At 40.9% G+C, this 22,031-nt stretch overlaps 1 long non-coding RNA gene across 1 annotated transcript; it reads left to right on the top strand.

Annotated features, from left to right (window-relative positions):
• The first annotated feature begins 16,326 nt into the window (after positions 1-16,326).
• LOC117526503 lies at positions 16,327-19,525 on the top strand. The gene is made up of 3 exons (XR_004565311.1): positions 16,327-16,364; positions 18,278-18,513; positions 19,482-19,525. It is a non-coding gene; the product is annotated as an uncharacterized LOC117526503 (long non-coding RNA).
• The last annotated feature ends 2,506 nt before the right edge of the window (positions 19,526-22,031 follow it).

Genomic DNA, 22,031 nt, shown 5'->3' with positions numbered 1-22,031 from the left:
GAGCTGCAGTAGGTGTGTGTGCAGTGTGTATATACCCCTTCACACACACCCAGACACTAACAACATGTCCCAAGGACTCAGGTCTTCAACACGTTTAGCTCCACAGAAACTGGTGACTACAGTTGTAAAACTGAGGGAGAAGATATGGAGCACAGCAAGAGCCATTGCCAAAATGTATTTACTGCTTTTTAAAATATGCATATGTGAATTATTAGTTTTACTTTGTCAACAATAATTGGAAATAAAGCTAGTGCAGAAAATGAGAACACAATAACTTCAGCTGTGAGGTCTTCTCTACAAGTGCTCATTTATTTGTTAGAACCATTAATTAAATACCTCTGTGACCTTTTTTGTTTCGGCGTTGTTTAATGAGCTTATATTTTTATCAGTTCCATTATTTCAGAAAATTTAATGAGTAAAGTTCAGATAAATGGCCCTTTGTCTTCGTGTTGTTAATATGTCATTATAAACTGAATCATAGAAATATGTCTAAATGTTCATTTGTATTTGTGGAAGCTTCTGTTGTCTTGCTGAATGCAGGGAGACTCTTTGCCATCAGTGATGTTCGAGAAACTGGATAACTGGAGAAGCCCTACAAGCTGCTAAGAGAGAATCAATACAACACATTGATTTCTGCTGGAGATGAAAGCTTAGGAGTGAAGATGTTGTGTGTGTGCGTGTGTGTGTGTGTGAGTGTAGCAGTGTGTTGTCTGTCGTGACATACACTGTCAACAGGTTGCCAGCAGCGGATATCTCATAAATAAGGTCTTCTGGTCTGTTGTATAATTTATTAAGATCTAACAACCCCCCCACCCCCCCACCCAACTTTACTGATACAGTGAACAGAACAGGCACCTCAGTAGTTAAGGAGCTCAGATGCCACTATGTAGACCTACATTTAATTCCAGCCCATACTACGTGTTCTTGGACAAGACTCTCAATCTGAATTGTGTCAGTCCACCCAGCAGTAAGTGAGTACTGCCCTTGTGTGGGGAAGTAATCTGACTAGAACTGGCATCCCATCCAGCTGACTCTTACACTTACGCTATTACGTAAGAATCCATATATAAGCACCACCACCCATGGACCTCGGGGTCGACTTAGAACTTCTTCTTCCATACAGTAAGCAAAACAGGTAGCTCAGTTGGATGAATTGGGGTATCAAATGGTAAATGGACTGAATTAATTGTCAGATTCTGGGGTTGTTGGGTTGTTTTCATGTTCTGTCTCCTGCTTTGTCTTTCTGCTTGGGTTTTCTCTGTCCTGTTTCTTCTTGTCTTCCTCTCTTGGCTCTAGGTGGTGAGTGTCTCTCTCTCTCTCTCTGTCTGGCCATGCCCTGGTTCTGGGAGCTTCTCTGCCCACCTGTCCTTGATTTGTAGTGATCACCTGGATGCTTATAAGCTTTACTGTTTGCCTTTGCTCTTCGCCAGATCGATGTGCCTAGTGCCTTCTTTCCAGCTCAGTTCTTGTTCTCTTGCCTTGCTTGTTTGTCTCATCAGTTTTTTTGACTACCTGCCTGTGTACCCTGACCACACCTTGTTGCCTGATGCTTTTGATACTGTTGCTCTTTTTGGACTGCCTTTTTGTGTACCGACCCCAGCCTGTGTATCCAGTAAACGTTCTGTCTCTACTGAGCTGTGTCCCTGCGTTTTGCATTTACGTCCAGCCTGTCCTACCTATTGAGCCTGATATTAATATAACGCTTTTCCATCTGCATCAGACGCTCAAAGCGCTTTACAATAATGCCTCACATTCACCCCGATGTGAGGGTGCTGCCATACAAGGTACTCACTACACACTGGGAGCAATAGGGATTAAGGACCTTGCCAAAGGGCCCTTAGTGATTTTCCAGTAAGGCTGGCACTTGGTCTTCTTCTGGTCTCAAGCCCACCTTAACCACTAGACCAACACCTCCCCTATCAATATATCGACCTTGGTTTCATTTGGATTTGATATGATTGGGCATCTATCTTGTCTTGGAAAGTAGCCTGTGGTAGACTAGCATCATATCAAGGAGACTCGTACACTCTCATCCTCCTCATAGTTTACCATTTGAGAATACCCAATGGGCCTCAGGGCCTATGTAGAGCCTGGTACATGCATACAGTACCTGAACCATTCAGTCAGTGGGCTGAAGAGTTGGACTACCCAATATGTTGGTCTGAGTTTGCTTCCCAGTCGTGTTACCTGTCTCTGTCCTTGGACAAAACACATCTTCTGCATTGTCAAAGTCCACCCAGTATTAGCCCCTGCTGAGGTAGTAACTTGCATTAGACTGGCATCCCATCCAGGATAGTTGTCGACGCTCATCCAGTTCATGTTGTGATATTTGAGGATAAGATCCAGTCCCAGTTTGCCTCAGGTTCTAAAGAGGACTTACTACTTGCATACAGTACTTGAGCAGGTTGCTCGGTGAGATAGGAGTTGGGCTAACAATATGTAGACCTGGATTCAGTTCTCAGTCATGCTACCCATCTCTGTCCTTGGACAGGACTGTACAAGTCAATCTGGTACTGGCCTTGACTGGGGAAGTAACCTGTGTTCTACTGGCGTCTCAACCAGGGGGGAGCTGTAGAATCTCCTCTGCTTTGTGCTACGATATCCAAGAATAATCAGCGGTACCAACTGCTCTCAAGGCCTATACAGGACTTAATACCTCAGTTTGCTTAGGTGCAAGTTACTACCGTGAGTGTGGTTACTTCAATGCAAAAGACACGAAATAACAGAGTGCTTTTGAGTTTAATTAAATATTTTCTGAACCAGTTCCCTTGGTTTAGCAGCGTGTGGCAAATAATCGCCCAACAAGGAGCTGTGCATTTTTATTCCCGTGACAAAGTTCTGATCACAACACATTCAAATAACGGTTGATGTTTTCCACTTGGGGCGGCGAGGAGGTGGATTTGCACAGCTTGACCCCCATGCACGTGCACTTATCGGTGTGTCTCAGTCTCTATTGAGACCAGACAGATGAGCTGTTGATTTGAGAAGCTGATTTTTCTCCATTCTTGCGTCCCTCCCCGGCCCATCATGCTGCTGCATCTGGCTGATCGATAATGTAATTCTTAACAAGCGGCTGCTGCATATGAAGTAAGTACCCCCTCCATTATCTGACCACATCTCTCATTATACTGTAAGCAGCCTTCATTAAGGCCACAGGCACAAAGAACACACACTCACATCGCAGATGGATACGGCTGCACAAACACTTTCTATTATATTCAAGTGTTTAGGAAGACAAACTGGTCACAGTCATGTCTTCACTTTCCCTCCACTCTTCCTCTTTGTCCAGTCAATCACACAGCCATTAGTCAGTATTAGTCCCGGGGGAAGACACTCATGCTGCACGTTTATGATATCATTTCTATTCAGCTCGCCTCCTCACCTCACTGTGATAGTGGTGCAGCCCTGGAGAAATAAAGACCCTCAAAACCAGGTCAGATGAGCAGCACAGAGGAAGAGCACGCATCACGGCCTGTTTAGACGTCTCCTCCTGTGCTGCTTCTTAAGCACAGTTGAGGCCGGATTAATGTAATTAACTCTGCCAGGGGCTACAGGTCCGGTTTCTTTTGAAGGTATTAGCCAGAAGTAGTGCTTAAGATGAAATAAATTAAGAAATAAGCATATATATACCTTTATTTTGTTTTAAATGGCAAAAATGTCACACACAAATACTGTCAGTAGTCTACTTTTACTGATTGGAGTCCATGTGGAAAAGCCTTTTTTTTTTAGCAAAGGCACGCTTATTAGTCCTTTAAGATAAAGGTAAGTGTCACGGCGCATTATCATGGGTTACTGAGATAAAGGGTAGTGTGTGATAGGAGCTCTGAGATTGTTGTATTCACTGACCTTTAACTGGAGCTTTTTATTTTCTCGCCTGATTGGAACAAAGAACAGAAATTATTGTGCAGATATTTGGTCTGGATGTGTCACCTTCCATGCAAGAACGTTTCCCTTCTGCATAAAGTCACCATAATAGTCATTGTTTTTTCTTTTCAGTGGAATATTAAACTTGCGGACTCAGAAATTTAAAGCTACAAATCTGTCATGTCAGTGGTAACTGAGGCAGGACGAGTGTCCTTTTCAGTGGTTTGAAGGTCAAAGCAGATGTTTCCAGTCATACTCAATGAAACCTGTGATTCTTGAGTCATTTTATTGGAGAACATTTGCACTTATATTCACTTATCTTGAGAGGGATCTTCATGTCTCTGGGTCCTCAGCCTTTATCATCAAGAGAGGCCTGGGAAGACCTCATGGAGTGGTGAAGTTGCTGGATAAACGTATCTGGTGACTTATTTAGTTTTTGATTATTTAGTTTTTATATAGTGCCAAATCAAATCAAATCAAATCAATTTTATGTATACGAGGTCTATTAGATAAGAAATTGACCCTTTTATTTTTTTTTAACTATATGGATTTGATTGACATGCAATTACACCAATCATGCTTGAACCCTCGTGCGCATGCGTGAGTTTTTTCACGCGTGTCGGTGACGTCATTTCCCTGTGGGCAGGCCTTGAGTGAGATGTGGTCCCGCCCTCTCGGCTGAATTCCTTTGTTTCACACGCTGCTCGAGACGGCGCGCATTGCTTTATCAACATTTTTTCTGGACCTGTGAGGAATATCCGAGTGGACACTATTCGAGAAATTAAGCTGGTTTTCGGTGAAAAGTTTAACGGCTGATGAGAGATTATGGGGTGCTTCTGTCGGTGTAAGGACTTCCCACGGAGCGGGACGTCCTGCAGCGCTTCCAGGCGCCGTCGTCGGCCTGTTTCGAGCTGAAAACATCCTAATTCACACAGGACGTCGTGAGAGAAAAGAGAAGATTCAGAAGAGGCCGGCATGAGGACTTTATGCAGACATTCCACTGTTTAAGGACATTTTTTAATGAAAGACGTGCGCGCAAATTCGCCGAGTCGTTTCCGTGATGACTCGGCGAATCTGTGTGCGCCGCGACAGGAAAAACACCTCCGTGTTGAAAACCATTTGTAAAATTCAGGCGGCTTTTGATGGCTTTCAACAAGTGAGTAACTGAGAAATTGTTTAACAGCTTGGGCATGTTCCAACTTACCCGTTAAGGTTTCCAACGGAGGTGTTTTTCCTGTCGCGACCCCCCGCGGTCGGGTGCAGCCTGACATGCGACTCTGCCCGCACGTTCTTTCATTACAAAATGTCCGTTAACAATGGAATGTCCGAATAAACTCCTCATGCCGACTTCTTCTGAAAGTTCTCTGTTCTCTGACGACTTACTGGGTTAACAGAGCCTGAAATGTGGAAGTTTTCAACTTGAAACTGCGAGACGCTGCCGCCTCGAAGCGCAGATCGCCGTCAGGCGCCGTGGGCCGTCCTTAAAGCGACACTACCAGACCAAAATCTCTCATCAGCCGTTAAAATTTTTACCGAAAACCAGCTGAATTTTTCGAATGGTGTCCACTCAGTTGTGCCTTACAGTTTTTGAAAACATTTTGATCAAACAAAGCAGCAGTCTCTGAGCCATTCCTAAACAATGAAAAAAATCGACGAGAGGGTGGGCGACTCCTCACTCAAAGACTGCCCACAGGCGAATGACGTAACCGACAGGCGTGAAAAAACTCTTGCATGCCCACGAGGGTTCAAGCATGTCTGATGTAATCACACGTGATTCAAATCTATATGGTTTTTGAAAAAAATAATAAGGTCGGATACTTTTCTAATAGACCTTGTATAGCGCCAAATCACAACAAACAGTTGGCCGAAGGCGCTTTATATTGCAAGGCAAAGCCATACAGTAATTACGGAAAAACCCCAACGGTCAAAACGACCCCCTGTGAGCAAGCACTTGGCGACAGTGGGAAGGAAAAACTCCCTTTTAACAGGAAGAATCCTCCAGCAGAACCAGGCTCAGGGAGGGGCAGTCTTCTGCTGGGACTGGTTGGGGCTGAGGGAGAGAACCAGGAAAAAGACATGCTGTGGAGGGGAGCAGAGATCAATCACTAATGATTAAATGCAGAGTGGTGCATACAGAGCAAAAAGAGAAAGAAACACTCAGTGCATCATGGGAACCCCCCAGCAGTCTAAGTCTATAGCAGCATAACTAAGGGATGGTTTAGGGTCACCTGATCCAGCCCTAACTATAAGCTTTAGCAAAAAGGAAAGTTTTAAGCCTAATCTTAAAAGTAGAGAGGGTGTCTGTCTCCCTGATCCAAATTGGGAGCTGGTTCCACAGGAGAGGAGCCTGAAAGCTGAAGGCTCTGCCTCCCATTCTACTCTTCACAACACACACACACACACACACACACACACACACACACACACACACACACACACACACACACACACACACACACACACACACAAATCACAACAAAGCTGCCTCAAGGTGCTTCACGCAAGTAAGGTCTAACCTTACCAACCCCTAAAGCAAGCATGCAGGCGACAGTGGTAAGGAAAAACTCCGTCTGATGATTTCAGGAAGAAACCTCAAGCAGACCAGACTCAGAGGGGTGACTCATTGCCTAGGCCATTCTACCAAAAAAATTACAATACAGAACACAACACAACAACAATTGGTGAGAGTCCATGCATGTGCCCAGTCCACTGTCGGGATAAGGGGGGTTGGGGGTGGGGGGGTCAATGAGTCACTCATTGGATCTGTTCCTACAGCAGCATCCGTCCTGCGTTTGCCACAGAAATCATTCAATCCAGCACGTGGATCCAGCCGCATCACGGACAGAGAGAAAAAGAAAACAGGATTAGTCAGCCAGAAAAACTACACTTAAGGTATAATCTGTCAGCATTAAGCAACAGGAAAGCAGAAGAAATACTAAGGTGATTGCTGGCCACTAGCCCTAAGCTTCACTAACAGACCCAGACTTTAGATAAAGTTAAGGCTGAGGCCCGCTCTGTTTACTAATAAAAGCCATACAAAAGGGAAAATAAATGCATTTTAAAATCCAGACTTAAGACGCAAGACTTAAGACGGTGATGCCGATATCATTGCAGCATGGTTGAGACTTGGACAATAGCCAGTGGCCTCATCAACAATGAGATGTCTTTGGTACCTCTTTAGCCAGATTTCACCCAGCTCAATCACACAAATACTATTGTTTGGAGGTGACGATGAGCCAGTTGTCTGCCTGGGTGGTTGCTATCCAGGACTAAAGGCTGTTCTGTGGTATGGTGGATGCAGTGATGAGTGGCACCAGCTCATGCCCCCAAACATGACAGGACATTTGAACGAGTGTGGTCATCCAAAATTGTAATAAGAGACCCTATAACCTTAAAACAAAGATTCCTTCATAATAAGTACACTTACATAGATATCAAAATGTAGATTTTAAAATGGCAAAGATTAGAATTTATTGATTGTCCAGGTACAATGTCATGAAATATCTGTATCTCTAACACTTGAGGTGATTAATCCATGTAATGTTTTACAATTAACATCAATTTATTGATTACCTTCTTAATGTAAATACATTTTAAGATGACAAGCTACACGATTAACTGCTTACCCTGACGTCTTAGTCGCTGGCTTGATCTGTTATCTTCTGAGAGATTACACGTCGACTGCTCACGAGGACCTCGGTCCATCAGACCCAATTCCTAATCAGTTCTCTGCTGTGATGTGGCAGCACCAGACATTTTGTCGTGAAACGTGGTTGTATTTGCTCAAATCAGACATTTAAAAGGAGATGAACATAGAATATGTTGGTCAATCTGCACCGAATCAGTATACATAAAAGGAAACTGAATGTGGGGAGAGCAGGTCAATATGATGACCTTCTTTGTTTGACGTACACATGGTCTAACCTGTGACAAATGAAACTGTCGTATTGCTCACCGCCGGCCGTCTCTGTTCCTCAGCCTCTTGTTATAGGACTGGCTTTCAGCTTGATGGCAGTTTGCGAATGGCGTCAGCGGACTTCAATTAGCTCCCTGTCTCACTTGATTGCGCTGTCCTTTCTCCCACAGAAGGGCCTTAAATTGTCTGCTGTACCAGACCCATTAGATCTGGCCAGTTAATAAGATATTAAGCACAAAAAAGGGCAAGCAGAGCTGCAGCGTCATGCATGTGGCTAAAAGACTGAAATTGCTAAGTTTGATGTGGGGAATGACATTTTTAAGACATGGTAAGGTATTACAAGCACAGTATGATAAAAAGCGTAACACTAAACCCAACATATGATAATGTATTGCAGATGAAAGCAAATAAAACAAGGGCAATCACAAAATTTCCGATGTCCGCCAGTCTGGATCTGGATCACCTCCAAAATTTAATGGAGTCTTTCATGCCCTAATGTCTATCTGTGGTGCAAATTTGGTGAGAATCTATGAAGTAGTATTGAAGAAATCCCTCAAAGCCTACATAAAGTGAAATCTTGATCCAGAATCCAGATCCAAATCCAGATCACTTCCACAATTCAAATTCAGAGTTTTCCATGCCCTAATATCTATCTGTGGTGAAAATGTGGTGAGAAACCATGAAGTAGTTTTTTGTAATCCTTCAAAGCGTATATTAAGTGAAATCTTGATCAAGAATCCAGATTAGGATCCAGATCACCTCCAGAATTTAATGGAGTCTTCCATGGCCTAATATGTGTCCATGGTGAAAATCTGGTGAAAATTCATGAAGTACTTTTGACACAATTCTTCAATGTCTAGATAATGTGAAACTTGATCAGAATCCAGATCAGGATCTTGATCGGGATCACCTCCAAAATTCAAGGGAGTCTTTCCATGCCCTAATATCTATCTGTGGTGCAAATTTGGTGAGAATCCGTGAAGTAGTTTTGACGTAATTCTTTAAAGTGTATATAAAGTAAAATCTTGATCCAGAATCCGGATCTCGATCTGGATCACCTCTAAAATTTAATGGAGTCTTCCATGGCATAATATGTAACCACTGTGAAAATTTGGTGAGAATCTGAAGTAGTTTTGAAGTAATCCTTTAAAGCGTATATAAAGTGATATCTTGATCCAGAATCCGGATTTGGATCTGGATCATCTCCAAAATTTAATGGAGTCTTCCATGTCCTAATATATATATGTGCTAAAAATTTAGTCAAAAATCTGTGCAGTAGTTTTGACGTAATCCTCCTAAGAGTAATCCTTCAAAGCATATATAAAGTAAGTTTCACTTTATCCAGAATCTGGATCTGGATCAACTCTAAAATTTAATGGGTTCTTCCTCGGCCTATTGGTCTACCTGTTGTATAATTTTCATCAAAATCTGTGCAGTAGTTTTGACGTAATCCTGCTAACAGACAGACAGACAGACAAATAAAGGCAGGTCATTTTATTACGTCCTTGATGGATGTAATTGATGGAATCTGAATGTTCAGAATGTTTAGCTCCACTTTGGCCTGGGTTACCAATGTTCACCACCAGCAGAGTTGGTCCACAGGGTACCAGTGGAAATTCTGCCACTGATGGGCAAAGAAAGTGATGGACGTGGAGAAGGATAAGCAGCAGGAGAGGAGGAAGGGTAAAAGTGTGAAGGTGAATGCTGTAACTTTGGGTGTTGGCACATGACATGACCCCTAAACATTTGGGCAACAGCGTGCTATGAAGGATAAAGCCGGTCTAGATTTTCATTCCAACCGATCAGAAACTGCAAGTTTTTCTGAATGTCTGTCCAGGCAATCCTGGACATGAAATTGGCCGAAAAAATGTTTTGTTAAATTTTTTGTCAGAATGGTGTTCATTTGGTCTAATGACTTAAGTAATATCTGCTTTGACTGAAAAAAGTGTGTTAAAACAGGAAATCGGGCAGAAATCGCAAGTCTTTCTGAATGTTTGTCCTGTCAACCCTGGACATGAAATTTACTGAAAAATTTTTTGTTCAATTTTTTTGCCCGAATGGTGTTCATTTGGTCTAATGACTTAAGTAATATCTGCTTTGACTGGAAAAAGTGCGTTAAAACTGGAAATCGGGCAGAAATCGCAAGTCTTTCTGAATGTCTGTCCTGTCAACCCTGGACATGAAATTTACTGAAAAATTTTTTTGTTCAATTTTTTTGCCAGAATGGTGTTCATTTGGTCTAATGACTTAAGTAATATCTGCTTTGACTGGAAAAAGTGTGTTAAAACTGGAAATCGGGCAGAAATTGCAAGTCTTTCTGAATGTCTGTCCCATCAACCCTGGACATGAAATTAGCCGAAAAAAATTTTTGTTCCAATTTTTTTTTTTGTCAGAATGGTGTTCACTTGGTATAATGACATGAGTAATATCGGCTTTGACTGAAAAATTTGCGTTAAAACTGGAACTCGGGCAGAAATTGCAAGTCTTTCTGAATGTCTGTCCTGTCAATGAATTCGGATGAAAAATTTTTTGTTCAATTTTTTTTTGTCAAAATGGTGTTCATTTTGTCTATTGACACCTGTGCGAGGGAATTGGGGCCTTGCTCAAAGACAATTAGACTTTAACACTCTGGTTAATGGACAACCCACTCTTCCACCTGAACCGCATTTATCCCTGCAAAGCTGTCATTAAAATTGAGACAGAAATGACTGGCCCCATTCTCTTCATCTTGGCTAAAGTCCCACAGTCCTTTGAATATTCAGATTGAGTCTTACTGCTCACTGTTCTCTGGACTAAGTTTCTTCTATTCTGGATTGCTGCAGAAATATCAGACTATCTGAGCTATGTCTGCTTTTGAAAGAATGTTTTATGGATAGTAGAATGCCATGCCCTGCATTGTTTAACCTGTTGAATGTGCTGATATGGTGGTTCATTCTCAGCTTGTATAACAATAATCACTTGTGTGCGTGCGTGCATATGTGCATGCATGCGTGCATGCGTGTGTGTATAATGTTGCACAATACTTTGACAACAAATGTGTAAGGTTCATGGGTTTTAGGCACATTTTTACCAAAACTGTTATACAAACCCAATTCCAATGAAGTTGGAACTTTGTGTAAAATGTAAATAAAAGCAGAATACAATGATTTGCAAAACATTTTCAACCTATATTCAATTGAATACACCACAAAGACAATATATTTAATGTTCAAACTGCTATACTTTATTGTTTTTGTGCAAATATTTGCTCATTTTGAAATGGATGCCTGGAACACATTTCAAAAAGCTGGGACAGTGGTATGTTTACCACAGTCACTTAGTATCAGTCTTAATTTAACTCATTCTTCTGAGTTCAAAAGCAAAAAAAAAAAATAAAAAAACGATCGATAATACATCTACATCATAAGCATCACAATGAAAGTAAATTCTATAGCAAAATATAATATGGTTGAGTGGCACTACATAAAGAAACTAGAAGAGACCTAGAACAGAGCCCTGAGGAAAAGTCAGATTTGTATATGTGCACTGAAGTTCACCTGAATCATCAGAGCTCAATCAGTCATGTCAAAAATTACACTTGAAAAATTAAATTAGGGTATTTGGTTGAAACTACCTCCAGAAAATATAATAATCCATAAACGCATTATTTTAATCTGAAAAATGGCTTTGAGCTTGTCTGGCACCTTTTGGCAGGCAGTTCTTTTGTGACTCATCACAATTGTGCTGTCTGAGTTTCAAGACAAGTTTTTTTTTAAATAGAACTTCATTAAAAGTCATTAATTGTCTAAACTTTTAAACTGTATGTATATAGCTGATTACATTTTTAAAGAGATTCACAGTCCAATGTTTTTCTGCATGTTGCCCCATTTCAGATTTTTCCCCATTTCCTCCCATCGCTCCCATGAGGGGTTCCCACATGCATCTCCAGCTCACCCTGTCCTCTGCATCTTCTTCTGTCACAAAACACACCTGCATGTTCTCACTCATCGCATCCATGAGCTTCCTTCAGCTTCCTCATCCATCCTCAGCATCCTTCTCAGGGTATACGCTCTTTGCAGTAGGCCTGCCTTTGCTTTTTCCTCTTCCTAATCTTTTCAGTTTCTCTGTATCCACTCCTCCCAGGACTGTCCTATTTCCTGTATTTGTTTATCTTTTTTTTTTTATTATTCCAAGAATAGACTTTTCAGAGTCTAAAAGGCTGCTGCTACAATCTCAACCCAATCTTGCGCTTTTTTCGTGCTCCCATCATGAAATGAGTCCCATTTTTGTGATGCGTTTTATTTATTTATTTTTTGCTATTCCTAACTCTCTCCCTTCCCCTAACCCTAAACATAACCCCAACAGACTTCTACCTTCCCGCCGCCACCCCGCATTTTGTCCTTCCTTTATGAAATGAATTTGTGCTCCCGTCACGGTATCACAAACCAATAGATGGATGTACTTTTCCTGATGCCATCATGAAATGCCGTGATTAGGCCTGAATGTTTGTATACCTAATGGTAACTGGTTAGATCACAGTACAGACTGGTTTAATTTAGTCCCATTTAGTCCCGAGCAGTGAGTAATTAAAAAAAATAAAAGATTTGACAGGCATACATGTCAACCTATACAGATTGTCGGTAAATTATATGGATTTTTCCTAGTTTCAGAGTCATACGGACGTACATAAAGTCTTACGGATATTCAGGGTTTTCTGTTGTAAATTAAATTAAAAAAAAAAATTTTTAATGCTGTTTTTCTTAACTCCGCGGACTTTCGGCCAACCATCCACCATCTTTGTACTCCTCATAGAAGCTGTGTGATGACGTGCACAATGTGAACGTCCAATCGGAATTGGTTCACCGTCACATGGTTTTCCAATATCCTATCGTAGGGCAGAGCAGTCTCAGATGGTAGGACCAAAGATTGTTAGGGGTAGTGATCTGTTGCTCTATGAGTTCTTGTTTCTGTAAAAATAGAACAGTTGTGTGACACTATATTTACGGGAAATATATTGAGTCTGTACAAAATACCTACAATGTACTTGTAGACATAGATTTTATTGACAGTAAGCAATTTTACTGTGGAGCAAGAGGATTTAACTGTGGAGGACTTCCACCGTAAAAGAACCCATGGAGATCCCTGGTGTTAGTTATTAATATATGGACAAAACCCCAGTTATGTGATACCGCTATGCGGGTGTGTGTACTGTAATAAAACTGATTTTGGTGCGATTTGGAGGTTATAAGGATTTTGTGTTGATTTTATGGATTTTATCACTTGGTTATACAGGTGGACCCTCAAAGGGGTTGACATGTATGTACGGGGAGTGTAAAGAGTTGAGAACATTATGTGAACAGTGTAGCTAAGATACTCTTATATGTGAATTGTGTAAGTATAAATGTAAATAATAGTATAAATCTGAAAATGAGAATATTTGGTTGCTATGGGCAACCAAACACTCAGGTATTTTACAATGTTATATTTGTCAACAGATAAATAAGCCTCAGCTGTTGAATCAGTGTGAGCCAGAGATGCCTGCTGATCAGGGCCATGTGATGGTGGACTCTTTCTTCTCCTTAGGTGTCTAACGGCTGCTGTGCCAAGTTGGAAGCAGATCAGCTGTTATCTGCAGGTGGTCTGGAGCACCATTTCCCTACCTTTAGTTTCATAATGTGCACTCACAGAAAAACCGTCGACCAACTACTTGCTGTATTTCAACAAAGTTTGTCACCCTCGTCACTGTATGAATCTTGGCTTTAGTCTGAAAGCAGATTCGCGTGTTAAATTTAAGATTTGAAGAGGACTCAAAGACAATAAGGGCTTTTCGCCCAATCCATTATTAAAACCTGAGATTCATTAAATGCCAAACAAGTTTTGATTCATATTTAGGGGATTTCCCAATTGGATCCAAGCAGTATTGAGCTGATCAAGATATTTTTAATAGATCATTATCTGTTTAATTAGACATTAGTCATCAAATTTGTGTGTGTGTGTGTGTGTGTGTGTGTGTGTGTGTGTGTGTGTGTGTGTGTGTGTGTGTGTGTGTGTGTGTGTGTGTGTGTGTGTGTGTGTGTGTGTGCGTTCCGTCTACATCATTTTAGAAGTTTGTTGCCAGCGCACTGAATAGGCTTCTTGCTGCTGCTTCGCTGCAGGGCCATGGTGTATTGTACATTTTAAAAGGAATTTCAATACTCTTTAAATACACACACACAGGTTAATGGTGCACGTCAGTCTCCCTTTGTTCAATAACCCTGAAGCAGATGGTCTGAGTAACAAGCAGCACTCAGTGCTGCTATGGTGAGAGTTTCATTTCAAAAACATATTTCACATTACTTCAGATACACACCAACACTGTTTCTGATGAATGGTGAGTGTGATTATACCTACTTACCGGTCCATCAGGTAACAGTTTCTATACAAATACGTTTTTCTCATTGGTGTATTTGTTTAACTTCTGTTCATTTATTCCACAGGAGTGTAGCCAGAGAGTGGAGTTGAAAGGGCCTTTGGATTGGCTCGCCTTCGGTCAGTGTGGGTAGCTCGGCTGGGCTGTGTCGTGTCTTTTCTCCTGACCATAATCTTTTTTCAGATCTTACTCTTGTTCAGTGATATCCATTTTGAAATCATAAATGTCTTGCTCTGTATGTACGAGGTCTATTAGAAAAGTATCCGACCTTATTATTTAAAAAAAAAAACATATGGATTTGAATCACGTGTGATTGCGTCAGACAAGCTTGAACCCTCGTGCGCATGCGTGAGTTTTTTCATGCCTGTCGGTTGCGTCATTCGCCTGTGAGCAGCCCACCTGGAAGCGAACATTTGCAAACGTCAAACAAATGTTCATAGAATGTTCGTTTACTGTTCAGCAAGTTTGCAAACATTCATGTAATGTTTGTGATGTTTGTCTAATGTTTGCATGGAAGCAAACATTAGACAAACATGTAAGCAAACATTTGCAAAAATCAATCAAATGTTTATAGAATGTATGCTTAATGTTCAGTGTGTTTGCGAACATTCACATAATGTTCACGTTGTATGTGTAAAGCTTGCCTCTAAATAAAAGTATATATATTCTAAAATTTTGTAAAATTTCATATTACAGGAAAACATTAAATATCGTTTAATGCCTACAGAAAGTTAATGTTGGACTACATTTAAATTATGTGTGCAATCATAGGTAGAATGAACAATAGGAAATTATTTAAACACTCTGGCTACCATGGTAACCAATAATTTGTCGATTTATGATTTATTCAGGCTTACTGAATATAGAATTTCAAGATTACTGTTATAAACTGACAGAGCTAACTCAGAAACATGTCTTGGGGCATGCACTCTGTTAATTGGTATATTAATTTTTGCAAAATAATTTACGTCACTACAGACTGTGATTGTCAGCTACCAAAAATATGTTTTTTATGGAAACAGATTGCAATGGCAGCTTATTATCCAGAAGTCCCACAGAACTGAGTTACATACATTTTGCCAAATTTTCTAAAAGCATATCTTTAGCATTTTTGGAAATAAGGAAAATACATTAAAGTTATTAAAAATTGATTTACAAAATGATGTTTTCAACATGCATGAGCAGGAAACATTGACATTTAAATAAAACAGCTCATAGACAAAAAAAAAAAAAGCTTGCAGTGCTCTCCACCAACCAGTTGGTGGCAGTAGTGCACCGAGTTGGGTTAAAGCCCGCTGTTTAACAAAGAAGAAGAAGAAGAGGACTTAGCTAACTAACACCGCTGCATGCTCTCCGTTCTGTTTTGGCAAATAAAAGTTTATGTTCAGGACATTAATTTGTCTGTTCAGTCTCTATACTATGATTAAGAGACCACTGAGAGCAGAAGAGGAGACTAACGCTGGAAGATCATCGACTGGATCACAGAAAACCAACACAAAGCTACCACAAGTTAGCAGCTAGCTTCAAATGCCATTGCCTTCCTACGGTCATCACGACGCTGTGACTATCAAAAGACTTTAAGGTAATGAAACCTGATGTGAGCACAAACCCATTTTAGCCAGAAAAGACAGAACTTGCTTGAAGCTTGATTATGCCAGACATTGACTAATGGGAACCAAACCAACACATTTTTGACTAGCACGGAGCTAACGTTAGCCACAGAGAGGCACAGGCCTAATTCATATTTTGTCCATGTTTTAATTTATTCTGATGTTAAGCCAGAAGCCTAAAGGTGTCATTAAGGTGTGTGGGCATCTCACTTCCAAGGACATGCAGGTTGGGTGAATTTGAAACTTTATAATTGTCCAGGTCACTTATAAAAGAGGTCTCGATCTCAAAGGGACTAATTTGGTTAAATAAATGCTAAATTTAAAATTATACATAACTTTTTATGACCATGACTAAAATATATACTCTTTTCTTAGGTGTTGATGCAATTAAAGTTTAAGTAATGTCAGTGCCCAGAAAGAGACTTTATGAAGTTAAGTTTATGATAATATTTTCGGATTATTTGTCTCCCCAACAGCAACCATGCCGGCTGCCTTAAGAGTTGTTAAATCACTGAATCCTCCATCTGACCAGTCGGTTGAGTGTGTGCCTGCAGTTGATTCACATCAGCCTGATCCTTATCCAGAGGTTTGTACTATAATGGTTAAATAAGATTGTATCTTGTGCCAGTAGATTCTAAAAATTCACATTCAGCAAGCAAAATATTCAAAATTTCTGACAAGAAATATTCTGTTCTATTTGGGATATAATTTGAAAATACAGTAAAATGCCAGTAATGAAGTTGTGTATATACTAACTTTCCTTATTTAAAGAAATAATTTACAGGCCCTGTCACTTAATAAACATGTTTATTTATTGCTGATATAAAGTTACAGAATTCCTTTTTATAAAAACTCAATTTCTATGTCCCTTGCATAATGTTTCATTTGCATAGTGTGTGCATACTGTCTATGGTACCATACACTTGAAACAGAAGGACTTCTATACTATACTACTGAGGTTTACCACCTTATCTGGGGTTGGAAAAAGTGATCTGTCCAAACAAAAATTATTTTATTTATTTATTTATTTTTTGGGGAGATTCTTTTGGTCGGTAAATAGACCTGAGAAAGCACCAGAATTAGGGCTGAAACGATGAGTCGAGTAACTCAAATAATTCGATTACAAAAAATGTTTGAGGCAAATTCTGTGCCTCGAAGCTTCGTTTAACATTGTAGTACATATGCTAGGCCTGTGTGTGGCGCTGCAACGTCCGCAGAAGAAAAATAAAAAGGCGAGCATAACAGCTAATCAAATTAGCAACAATAGCTACCGCTTTCCAACGTGAGAGTAAAATAAAGCCTTTTAAGAGAAAGATGGTTCACGCTGATCATCTGAAATAGACTTACTGTGCATTTAAAGCAAAGCAGTGTGTTTGTCTATTTTTAAAAAACACACGGTCTGCTCTACGTGGGGAGGGACTGTTGACCTGGTGGCTGGCTGCTGTCTCTCTGCCCAGTGTGAGGAGCTCTCAGACCGGGCAAGTCACAGCTCTGTCCCCGCAAACAGCAGAAGTCCACTCTTTCTTCTGTGTTTCCCTCAGACTCACACTGTGTGACTTTTTAATTTTTGCGTAGGTACTTCACAAACACGGTAACTTAAATAAAATAATAATAATTTTTAAAAAATGATTGCGATGCTGCATGTTCAACCTCCAGCTGAAATGCATCTGCTGAAGAGAGAGGGATAAAAAATAAAAAAAAATCACGCAGGGACCAGTCCATCAACCTTTATTAAAAAAAAAAAAAAAAAAAAAACCTTAAATATGGTTAATTTTTACAAATTGGAGAAAACAAAATAGAAGGCACATCCCATCGCCATTTCAGCAAATTGCCAACACTTTGGCGCAGTGACATTGTGCCATTGCTTATGGACAGCCCTGGACTATTGATGTTGTTTAAAATGCAAAAGTACTTTTTATTGATTAATTACCAGAATAATCGATAGAATACTTGACTACTAAAATAATCGATAACTACAGCCCTAACCAGAATGCATTTGAGATTTCACATTTTTCTGGGGGACAACCACCAGACCCCGGCACGGCCTTGCCAAGATCTTTCAAGTTTTTTTGTTTTTGTTTTTTTTGTTTTTCCCATGGTCCACTTTCATCACTCAGTTAGAGACAGGGGTGGTGGCCAAGTGGTTAATGTGCTTGGTTTCAGTGCAGAAGGTTCCGTGTTCAAATCCCACCCCTGCCACATTTCTCCATGTACTGTGGAGTTGCGTCAGGAAGGGCATCCGGCATAAAACCTATGCCAATTCAACATGCAGATCCACCTCAGATTTGCTGTGGTGACCCCGAGTGCAAACAAGGGAGCAGCCGAAGGGACTTACTTACCTACTTACTTTCATCACTCAGTTCCATCACAGATTTGTCCATGCTCATTATGAAAGGTCAACAACATCGGTTTAATCATTTGTGAAGCATAGGATTTAAAGTAAAGTGAGAACTTTATTAAGGTTTTAACATATGGATATATATACATTTTGTGTTCCAGGAGAAGCAGAATTACAAAATTCACAGTATCAAACAGCTGAATGACAGAGTTGATGCATTGCATCCTTTCATCGTCCCTGAAAGTGTCGGTTCCCAGACATACCAGGAGAGAGAACAATGTGGACCCTGCTGAGACGATTATCCGAAGAATGGCCAGCTAAACCAGAAGTGTGGGCTTGAACCAATTACAAGCAGTGCCTGGAAGTAACGGGCCTACCAGTAAAGTCACTCGAAGAAGTGAGTTAATGTGTTTTCTGTTTGTTAGATCCTCATCACTTTAAATATTTGCAGTTTCATTTTTTACACAGTATATTATGAAACATGCTGCATTTATGGAAATATGATAACTAAAAGTCCTTTCACATTGCATGCTTTATACGCATCAGGCAACACGTCACGTCAACGCCTCCCACACCCCCGACGTGTTGCATGCGGCAAGGAGGCCGAGACTTTCGCTCAGATTTTTTTTTTTTTCTCCAGAGGAAAGCTGAGTGATCGCCATGTTGTATGTGCATCGATGAACCACGAAAAAGCTTTAATACAGCAATCAAATTAATTTTGAGGTTTAAAAAAACATTTGCAAGGTTTTTTCTTCAGAAAACTGCACTGTATAAATTAGCAGTCCTGTGACACCTTTCTGTTTTGTAGAGATCAGTGGTTTCTGCCACTAGTCTTCCATGTTTGGACCCGACACATTGTTTCTATTGGACAGTGTGAAGTTTTGTCACAGTTCAGAGCGGCAAAAGTTGGATTGGGTTGAACTTTGACCACGTCAGCCTGTTGACAAGCAGGAATGTGCACACTCCCGGCAGAAGCGTTGGTTTAGCTCGGCTTTTGATGCGACGCTTCAGACACCTCTAAAAAGCAACGTGTTTCATTGAAAATAATGCTTTTTAGACCGATTTGTGGTGCCTCTGATGCTTGCAAAGCATGCGGTGTGGAAGGCCCTTGACACAAATAGCAGTGGGTACAGAGGATTAATCATTTTTGTCTGATCTGCTTTCACCTGTGTGGTATACCTAATTGATAACTAAATTGAGAAAATTCTGGAAGCAATATAAACAGCTTGTTAAAAATATAGGGCCTGTCCAATAAGGTGTTGAGTTGAATACCAGTTATGACCATGCCGCTCAAATTATACAGTATCTGAACAGGAAAATATATATAATTGCTTGTGACTAACAAAGGAAATTTTTAACTTGCAGCTCAAGAGTGCTAATGACAGACTTGATGGCGAGGACAAGGGAACCAGGCACCAGAGGAATGCCCTAATCAATACCTTAACTGCATACACCCCTGGAATGGAACAAGGGAAGGATACAGTAACAATCATTGTCAGGGGCTGCTTGAACGCTACAGCTCCTGTTTATCTTTGGCAGTCAGGACAAGTCAGGAACCATCAAAGACAGCCTTGCCAGAGAGGTGCCACAAATTTACAGAGTTGTCATGGCGGCTGCAATAAATATCACATCAATGGACAGTACTACCATCATTTCTACAAGTGTGCCATAATCTGAAGATGTCCTGTCCGAGCAGAATCAAAGAAGTATAGACGGGACCATCCTGAACTGTTTCCTGACCCAGATTACAGGTTTGAAAAACTATTAATCTTGCAAGTCAGTTTTTTTTTGGGGGGGGGGGGTGACAGCCAGTCACAGTAGAGAGGCACCGTGACGTCTGGTCTCTCTTTGGCTGCAAATCCAACATGGCAGAATCCGCTCCAAAACAGCTTCATTTCTGTGTAAATCTAACATGTCTATCATATATTATGCAAAAGCTACTGAAAAACACTTCGAAAAGCCACCAAGATACCCAGGCAACTCAGGAGAAGTTATAGGCTTAGGTGGCTGTGATTGGAGAAATTGTGCACAGTGCAAGCTTTGCATTTTGCATCACTACTCTTAGCTTCATAGTGGAGTAGAGCACAGAAGGATTTTCTTTCACCAAAACAGATCAAATCCAGGCTTGCATCTCAGATGTATCTTCTGGCAATTTGTAGCTAAAATTTCAGGTCTTCTTTTTAAGAAAATCCTCCTCTATACCACTTCATCATGAAGATGGATAACTGGTGATACAAAATGCAAAGCTTGCACTGTGCATAATTTCTTCAATCACAGCCACGTAAGCCTATAACTTCTTCTGGGTTGTGTGGGTGACTTGGTGGCTTTCCTCACTCTTCTTGCACAGTCACTCAGTTTTTCAGAACTGTCCATGCAGATTTAACATAGAGTGCCATATTGTTTGTATTTCTTCATAATTGATGTAAATAAAGTCCAAAACATTCAGTGGCAGCTTTACCCTCAGAGCCTCGTCCACAACTACCACAAAAGACAGGCAGTACACGGTATTAAGAACAGGGGTATGTAAACTTTTGATCAGGTTCATTTGGGTAGTTTGTGTTGTCATGATTTGAAAAGAGTAAACACTGTTGTTTGCCAATAAATGGCTTCACCCAACCACGAACCATGAGCGAAAAAGTTTTTGTGTTATCGTTCATATTCTCTGAAAAATGGCCAAAAAACAAAACTTTTGCCAGGGTATGTAAACTTTTGGCCCCACCTGTGTGTGTGTGTGTGTGTGTGTATATATATATATATATATATATATATATATATATTACACTTAGCACTGAGATACCAATTAAGTAATTATTAAGAAGACTGCTCTATACGGCTGAGGGTGTTTATATATACGAGGTTTATTAGAAAAGTATCCGACCTTATTATTTTTTTTCAAAAACCATATGGATTTGAATCACGTGTGATTACATCAGACATGCTTGAACCCTCGTGGGCATGCAAGAGTTTTTTCACGCCTGTCGGTTACGTCATTCGCCTGTGAGCAGTCTTTGAGTGAGGAGTCGCCCACCCTCTCGTCGTTTTTTTCATTGTTTAGGAATGGCTCAGAGACTGCTGCTTTGTTTGATCAAAATTTTTTCAAAACTGTAAGGCACAACTGAGTGGACACCATTCGATAAATTCAGCTGGTTTTCTGTAAAAATTTTAACGGCTGATGAGAGATTTTGGTCTGGTAGTGTCGCCGTAAGGACGGCCCACGGTGCCTGACGGCGATCTGCGCTTCGAGGCGGCAGCGTCTCGCTGTTTCAAGTTGAAAACGTCCACATTTCAGGCTCTGTTGACCCAGGAAGTCGTCAGAGAACAGAGAACTTTCAGAAGAAGTCGGCATGAGGAGTTTATTCAGACATTCTGTTGTTAACGGACATTTTGTAATAAAAGAACGTGCGGGCAGAGTCGCATTTCGGGCCGGACCCGACCGCGGGGGGTCGCGACAGGAAAAACACCTCCGTTGGAAACCTTAACGGGCAAGTTGGAACATGCCCAAGCTGTTAAACAATTTCTCAGTTACTCGCTTGTTGAAAGCCATCAAAAGCCGCCTGAATTTTACAAATGGTTTTCAACACGGAGGTGTTTTTCCTGTCGCGGCGCACACAGATTTGCCGAGTCGTCACGGAAACGACTCGGCGAATTTGCGCGCACGTCTTTCATTACAAAATGTCCTTAAACAGTGGAATGTCCGCATGAAGTCCTCATGCCGGCCTCTTCTGAATCTTCTCTGTTCTCTCACGACGTCCTGGGTGAATTAAGCCTTAAATTAGGATGTTTTCAGGTCGAAACAGGCCGACGACGGCGCCTGGAAGCGCTGCAGGACGTCCCGCTCTGTGGGAAGTCCTTACAGCGACAGAAACACCCCATAATCTCTCATCAGCCGTTAAACTTTTCACCGAAAACCATCTT

Source organism: Thalassophryne amazonica, chromosome 15, assembly GCF_902500255.1.
Source record: "Thalassophryne amazonica chromosome 15, fThaAma1.1, whole genome shotgun sequence".
In the NCBI taxonomy this organism is placed as follows: Eukaryota; Metazoa; Chordata; class Actinopteri; order Batrachoidiformes; family Batrachoididae; genus Thalassophryne; species Thalassophryne amazonica.
Note: the sequence above shows the minus strand (reverse complement) of the source record. Positions and strands in the feature narration are given on the sequence as shown.